Source organism: Gadus morhua, chromosome 9, assembly GCF_902167405.1.
Source record: "Gadus morhua chromosome 9, gadMor3.0, whole genome shotgun sequence".
NCBI lineage: Eukaryota > Metazoa > Chordata > Actinopteri > Gadiformes > Gadidae > Gadus > Gadus morhua.
In genome coordinates, this window is record NC_044056.1 from 8,170,867 (window position 1) to 8,179,540 (window position 8,674).

The window sequence follows — 8,674 nt, forward strand, 5'->3', positions numbered from 1 at the left end:
TTAAGGAATAGCTTTAGCGCCCTTCCAAACAGCCAGCGGGCCGGGTCAGACGTGCGTGCCGCCCTGCTTGAGTAACGTCGATTGATAACAGGCCAGGTGAGGCGGGGTGGTTCAGCGGGCTTTTTGTCTAAGCTCCAGTGTTCAGTGAGTGGGTCTAATGGCGCAAGTTCTCACATCCCAGAAAAATAAACAGTAAACGGCCCTGCATAACCAACCGGTATTGAGCGAGAACCTCGCAAACCTCAGCGATGAGAAACGATAACACAAAAGAACTCCCTTATTACCATCACGAAACCGCACACACGTCTTGACCTCGGTAGAGGCAACGTGTTCTACTATACATTAACAAACCCATCAGATCTACTACACATTAACAAACCCATCAGTTATACATTAACAAACCCACCAGCTATACATTAACAAACAGTTATACTATACATTAAACAACCCACCAGTAATACTATACTTTAACAAACCCACCAGTTGTACTATACATTAATGACTCCAGAAGCTATACTATACATTACCAAAACAATCAGCTACACTATACATTAACAAACCCACCAGTTATAATATATGTTAACAAACAGTTATACTATATAAAACATCCACCAGTTATACTATATATGACCAAACCAACCAGTTATAATATATATTAACAAACCCATCAGTTCTCCAGTAACAACCCCTCCATTAATACTATACATTATCAAACCAACCAGTTATACTATACATTAACAAACAGTTATTATATACATTAAACCATCCATCAGTTATACTATACATGAACAAACCCAACAGCTATACTATACATTAACAATCCCACCAGCTATACTATACATTAAAAAAAACATCAGCTATACACTATATATTATCAAAACCACCATCTATACTACACAATAACAAACAGTAACATATCCAGTCTGCGCCTGGTTCCTATGTTGACAAGACGCCGCTACTTTGGTCCTACTCACTTAAGGCTTTGATGGCCGACAACAGTGTAGGTGTGTTGTTAGAGGGGAACACGTAGCAGGGGAGGCGTCATTAGGCCTTCCGTCTCCACCGAGGTGGACCTGGGAAGCGCCAGGGGATCTTTTTAATCAAACGGCCATGCCTGGTCCCCCCTCCCGCTAGATCTGTAAGGCAGTGGAGGCCTGCCGTTGGGAGCCTGTGTGCCTAATAGACCCGTGGTAAGATACAGCCGGTGGAGGGGGGGGGGGGGGGGGAGACCAGGCTTGCATATAACACCGTTCTGACAAAGGAGGAATGACCAGGGACTGCGCTGGGGACTAGGTGTGTGTTGGATTCAGAGGAATCAGAGAAACACCTGGTGGGAACGAAAGGAGGGAACCATTTTTGTGAACTCCTTACGAAGCAGTTTTACGAAAAATCGGAATCCGACGAAACCTTGCACGAGTACAAAAGAGTATTATTATAAGGAGGATGTGAAGGGGAGAATAACATTAGCCCACTTGCGCTTCGGCAGTTCTACTGTACCGTTCATAATTAAAAAAAATAAGGGAGGACATCTCTGCATAGCAAAACACTTTCTGGGATACCATACTTAGGTTTCGTCTGAGAGAACTGTGTTTTGCCCGAATAAATGTACAACTGTATGTAATTCATTATGGGGAACTCCGCCAAAACAGACCAATAATGGAAACTAGGCTTATTCAGTGCATAAATATACTCTGTATCTGCAACATCTCCACACAGAAACAAAGACTCTAGCCCCTTTTACACAGAGATCCTGCAATATTGCCACTAGGCAGATCGTCATTATGCTGGATTTGCGTTTCTACCCAGAACAGAAGACAAAGCCGGCGTAATGCCACCCCCGTGTATGCTTTTACATAGCATCCCGGCAGTCCGGAATCAGAGGCATGACATGTAAGACAACAGTATCAGTCTCTAGTGTGGGCGGAACTACAATGCCAACCCATTCCGTGTTTGACCGTTTTATACAGAAGGCGAGACAGAATAACGCTGCAACATTCCCGCTTTATCAGGATGTGTAAAGCACGCTTCTGTCGTCACTTACATACATTTGATAGGAAGTAGACTCAAATCACTTCAATAAGAAACTGACCTGATACTGAAATCGTACACAGTAACTAAGTATTCTCTATAGATCTATGATTCTGATTAGATCGCAGTTATGTGGAATTAATGTACTAATCACACAAACAAGAGATGCTATGGTTAATGGGATAACCACTTGCCGACGTGCCAGGCACATTTTTAATGGGTTTAAAATGATACAAGGGGCGATTGGTTGGGGCATGTTGAACATTTAATTGTCTGAAGTAACAAAATGTAACTCCGATGAATTAATTTGAGACCAAGAGAGCGAGCATGTGTGTGTGTTAGGATTTTAGAGCAACAATTATCCTGTGTAGAGGACGGTGTAGTAATAGTGTAGCAACAGTAAGTAATTAAAAATAAACAAGAGTGGGCCATCCCCTCGGGGCAAACTCATAACCAACTCAAGGTTAGAGATGTTCTCACTGGGTACTCTGATCCACTATGACTCAAGCAAGAATTTCTTATTTTCCTTTCCTTCTGTTTTTCATTAGAAACATGCATTTAAAAGAAGTGGGACACACACAATAAGCAGATTTCCTCCAAAACAGAAACACAGAGAAAGGAGAAGGAAGGGAGGGAGGGGGGGGGGGGGGGAGAAGGAAGGAAGGGAGGGGGGGGGAACCCAGTTACCGAGGGCAGCGTCAAAGGAGGGAAAGACCAGGAGCTTGAGGAGAGTCCCCTTTCATCTGAAAAATGCCTGACTCAGGAGATGGGAGTAGCAGTCCCAGTGCCCAGTGAGTCACAGGGAGAGGCTGTGAAAACAGTGCTGGACCGGGCCGGCTCCACAGAACCGCTCAGTGACAAAGAACCGAGGGTCGGCCCGTCTGGCCCGCAGTGAACCAGGAGGCAGACACTCTCTGTTATCGCTGCTTTCATTATTACTCACACAAAAACAACACAGGGTTGTTGTTATCGCATTACTCAAATGCACTTGATTATCAGTAGAAAACCATTAAAACACAACAGACAAATGCATACGTTCACATAAGCTTCCTCTATGAACATTATTTACTTAATATTCCATTTTCATTACCATTAAAAACACCACAGCTATAACAATAAACATATTATCTGTGGATACGGTCTTTTAACAGACTCATAACAGGGTATAGACCCAAGTCATTAAGCCCAGACACCAAGCAAAAGGCCCACACGCTTACAAAAGCTTCTTATCTGCTTTGGTGGGGGGAGTTTGTTTTTTTCAGGTTGGCACAAAAGATGGTGAAGTAAAAGGCTCCAATGTTAAGCAGAGCGAGATGAAAACAATCCCACACCACATTCCTTTAAATAAGCACTTCCTCTGTCTGGGGTTCTGCCCGATTAGCACACCGCTTCTTCCTGCCCCGTGTGCCAGCAGAGCCTGAAATGAGCCAACCAGGACCTAGCTTGGTGAAGCCAAACAAAAGTGGTTGTGTATCTCTTAAAAAAAAAAAAAAGGCCTTATGTACTACTGATTAATAAAGGAATGGGACAGAAACTGAGAAGCCCCCTATTCCCGACGGGCATTCCCCCAGGCAGCCTTACAGAGATTGCAGAGCATCGCAGAGCATCGCAGTTCAAATACGATCAGAGATTGTGTGGGTTTATGTCTCTTCCTCAGTCAGGTAATCTTGTAGTGACTGGGCCCCTGTCTCACATATCCATCAGATGCTGACTGCCGGCCAAGCCTAAGCCCCCCTTTCTCCCAGCGTCGACTCCTCAGAGCGTCCGGGGAATGAAAGGAGCCCAAGGTGCTAAAGGCTTCCAGCGATAGCATAGGGATTTACAGAGTGTGCTCGCAGTCTGTAATGACCAGTGGGCTCCGCAACCAACCCGCCTTCAATAGACACCTGAGTGACATGGCTTATTAGCTCTGAAAAACATTGTGCCAGGGAAAATGTCGCTGAGGGGGATTTCTTGGGAGAAATGTTTTTTGAACATCCGAAGGCCGGGCTGAATGTCTCCTGGACTGAGCGTCTGCCAGCCCTATGAGCCTGTCAGAGAGCCCTGCTATCTGCCAGGGCCAGCTTGTCAAATACATACCTTTTGCCTCATTACCTGCCCGGCAAGGCCATTATGGAGGGAAATGCGGCGAGTGCAAGATAAGCACAAAAGCACAAATCCTTGGGTTGGACATAAACAAGCAGCCTGCTTCCTTTTGATAAAAGGGAAGTGTCAGCAGAGAGAGAAACTCCTGGACTTCCTGTTCAGAGTGAAGTCGGAGGGTCAGCCAAAACTGCACCTCCTCTTAAGCCGCCGACTACGGAAGTTCAGAAGCGGACATTAAGAACAACAGGGGGAAAGGACGGTATGAACGGTGAAAGAAACACGGGTTGCCACCTTAGAAATGGTCTGACCTTTCAAAGTGAAGCGAAAAACATTTTTACATTAGAGCTGCAACCAATTCAACCCTCAAAGATAAAACTGCCTGCCATCTGAAGAGCGAATCTCATTTCCATCAATATTTTTTCCGACAACGACAGAGACTTCACCCTGAGCTCATTACCTACCGCGCTCTCTCCACAACACACCCATTAAGTGAAGGGTCCTAGCAATCGAGAGAAAAAACACAAATAAAGCAATTTTCTCATTGAGCAGAGAGAGAGATGCTCTCCATTTAGTTCTGGGCTCTCTGTGGACTGCTGGCAGCACTGAAAAGCTGATGGTAGCGCGCTAGGCGCGCTAGGCGCTCACTAATGGCCTGGCCTCATCTGCCATGTCGCGTTACGCCTCTCTACATGGAACTAAAGCTCCATATGGCCAAGGACATGACCCAGAGACCGGGGTGAGGGGGATGGGGCAGAGGGGACGAGGGGTAGAAGGACCAGGGGATGAAAGGAAACCATGGCGGGCAGCGAGGGGTGGAGGCCTTTCAGACCACTGATCAAATGGGCTCGGCACAGAGCTCCCTAATTTGCAGGCATAATCAGCAGCAGATATGGAGAAGCAAGACGGGGTGTGTGTGTGTGTGTGTGTGTGTGTGTGTGTGTGTGTGTGTGTGTGTGTGTGTGTGTGTGTGTGTGTGTGTGTGTGTGTGTGTGTGTGTGTGTGTGTGTGTGTGTGTGTGTGTGTGTGTGTGACCATGTGGAACCGCAGATTGGTTAATTTCAGCCCGTAATGAGGGGCTGGTCGGCCAGCAAGGGGGACCGTCCTGTCAGTCAAACTCGACTCCTCTCTCTCTCAGCAACAATCTGCCACACACTCCATTTCACACCATGAGCCATTAGCCAAGGACTAAGGAGACATGGGCGCAGCGTTCCTCTCGCTGCACCCCCTGCGTTACACCAACCACCAGCCTTTCCACAAAGTTGTTTTCCCTGTTTATTTTGTCACTCCATCCCTGTAAATCGACGCCTCTGCTTGAGGGAAAACATGGCTGTTTCTGAAACGTGTGCAGTGGCGCCAACACCAGGTGTTCCGAAGCAGTGGGTGGAATAAACACCTTCCTGAAGACTTCCTATTCACTTCTAATTAGATTCCCTCTCGTTTGATGTTCTACGGTCCAAGGAGGATGTCAAAAACGCACATAAATCAACGCGGCGTTGCCAGCCAAGTACTCCCGGTGTGATTCCCACCTCGTTGTTCCTCCTCCCTCGCATTATCCTGTGAACATGGCTACCGTATCAGAGGAACAAAACTATTTCCCCGGCACTGGATGAGCCAAGTTACAGAGAGTGGCTGCTGGGGGCAGTTCATGTCGCGTTGGCAGCTGTTTCAGAAGCATCAACACCGGCAGGGCATGGTCGGCAGCCACACACAAACACTCCTCTGTCTGCTGTGAACGGGGGCCCCCTCTTTCCCGAGCCATTTCCACTCGGATTCAGGAAGAGGAGGAAGGAAGAGGAGACAAAGAGAGAAACAGAAAAGGGAGAGAGCGGGAGTGAGTGAGAGGACAGATAGAGAGGGGAAGGGAGAGGAGATCTGATTTCATCTGCAAATGTGTTTTCGTTGGGCCTGGAGGTGTTGGACCACGACTGGAGCGTTGCTGCTGCTTTACTTTGAATGAGCGGCAAACTGGAATTTGCTGAAGCGCTTTAAAATGGTTTGGCTCCAAGTTGAGAGACAATGGGAACACAGCAGAGCACAGACACTTTATCAAGGAACTGTCTGGAGGCTTTTGGAGACAATCTCAAAAGGCCATCATTATCATCGATCCACTGGTCTTAATTATCACTACTGCTCATTAGAACAGGTCTATATGCCCTCTGTCGAAATCATAATTTAACAATACTACTATGACGTACTATATACTATAACAATAAACCAACAAAATAAATGATTCTGTAGTAGACATTTTTTGAATTGTATGCATATTGATACGTTTGAATAATGTATAAAATGTATCATACATAGGCATTTTACTGACATGACACAATGCAAGTGTAAGCATTCCCTATATCAGGCCTGCCTTGCCTCATTACCATTTTCAAAAATGTAATTTGAATTATAAACCCATAGTCAGAAAACGACTGACTCAGTAAAAAAAAATACAACTTCATGGAATTCTGGATTTACAAGCAATGAAAGTCGTGGGCACAACGTTAGCAGTGAGCACCACTGAATTATGTTGAAGCAGGCTACATCAGTAGGCTATTCAGTGTCTGCACCCCCAAATAACTTATATGGATTGTGCAGTGCCGTTGGCAATACTCCATCTCCTAATACGAAGTGGCAGTGAACTCCTGCCCTGCAGCAAGCGGGCAGCCGACAGAGACATCCGTGTGCTGACCCCCATGCATCTTTGGAGACGTTCCCAGTGATGACTCCCCCCCCACCCACCCCACTGGCAGCCCCGTCTTTCCAGGCCGTCGCTTCGCGTGGGAAAGTCGCCAGCTTGGAGACTGACACGGCTTCCTTCTCCCAAGTGTCGGCTTTCTCACAAGGGCCAGACTGATGTGTATTAACCAGAACGTGATACCGTATTAAATCAGCTCGAGTGGTATATTTCCATGTTCTTAGTTTGATACGCATACAACTATTCATCGAGAACGTTTGTAATATTACTATGGCATCACATACTTCGATCAAACATAGAAGCTTAATATGGCACACAAACATTATTCTTCCTCCCGAGTGATGGAAAACGGAGCGCTTCTGAAACAGCGAAAGTACTGGGAAAAAAACAGGGAATTCATTGGCAACACAAAACACGTAGAAAGGGTAAAGAATGTGGGCTGATGTCTCAGCAAACTGTGACAAATAACGAAACTGGAAAAGCTGAGCGATCGCTATTATTTAGTGCACAGTAGAAGGGGTACAAATGAACTTCAAGAGGCATATTAAAGAAGCAACGCAGTCTCACCTCTCAGCAGAGCCTGTTGGTAAATCGCTGATTTCCCACGGAGATGTCACCAACTCTTTCGGCACAACAAACGACACAGTTTCGCAGAATATTACCAACCGGTGGTTGTCTATACGCACCCCAAAAAAGCTTTCAACTGATAAAATCCACAGCTTTCTCAATCACTAATAGACTCAATGCGTGCACGGAGTGTTGGATCAGGATCGGTATGCAAACAGTTTTCTCCCCCAACTCACTGCACGCTGAAAAGGGAGAGCAGCTCAATCCGTCCAGTTGCGCTCCAGAGGGGGCGGGCACTTTACCGACGTCCACACCCACTTTTACCTTATATATAAATGTGAGGCAAGAGGGGGCGTGAAATACTGAAATACTTTCACTCTAGTATACGACATCGGAATTAGCCGATTACTATTTTATATTTTCAACCAGGTAAACATAACGAAATATATTTTTTATTTGAAATGAAATTTTGCACATTTTGTTTTTGCGTTCTAACGGGAGGGGGAGGGGCTCGCGAGGCCCCTTGTTTTGGTCGCGAGGGGCCAACAGGCGTGATTAAAGTGTTTTCTTTCCCCCCTCGCGCTCCTCGTGTCACACAATCTACTACAGATGGAGAGCAAGATAAGCAGTCTCGAGCCTGATCTCATCACACACACAATGTGAAGAAAAACACTGACACACACACACACACACACACACACACACACACACACACACACACACACACACACACACACACACACACACACACACACACACACACACACACACACACACACACAAACACACACACACACACACACACACATACACACACACACACACACACACACACACACACACACACACACGCATGCACGCACGCAAGCACGCAAACGCACGCACATACGAACACATTCGCACGTGCACCACGCACGCACTCTTTTTTCTCTTTTTCAGTATTAACGACCTCGGAGGTCGTGACACTGACATTCCCTGTGGCATACGTGATACTTACAACCCCCCCAATACTAGTTAACCCGTGTATTCCTTGTTGATCCCTTTCTTATTGCTCACTCGGCCGTTTCACAACACCCCGTTTGACCACCGGTTTAAAACACAGCTTATATGGTAGCCTATCAGCGATATCGAAAGCCTTGTGCAAAGAATAACGATTGAGAGAGTATCAGGGAGCTATCGTCAGAGGTGCAGGGGCCTACTTGTGAAATGAGAGTACCTCGGGCCTTTTTAAAACAACAGCTGTGAGGTATTTTCTTTTTGGCTCCTCGGAGGGTAGGCTGCGATGTCTGAAATGAAGTCATTGTTAAC

General features: G+C 46.2%; 1 protein-coding gene across 1 annotated transcript in view; it reads right to left on the reverse strand.

Annotated features, from left to right (window-relative positions):
• tspan18b (tetraspanin 18b) overlaps positions 1–7,653 on the reverse strand; it is a 30,570-nt gene extending 22,917 nt beyond the window's left edge. The window contains exon 1 of the mRNA XM_030366587.1: positions 7,367–7,653. The gene's annotated coding sequence lies outside the window, so the exon portion shown is untranslated. The remainder of the gene's footprint in view (positions 1–7,366) is intronic.
• Positions 7,654–8,674: the final 1,021 nt, after the last annotated feature.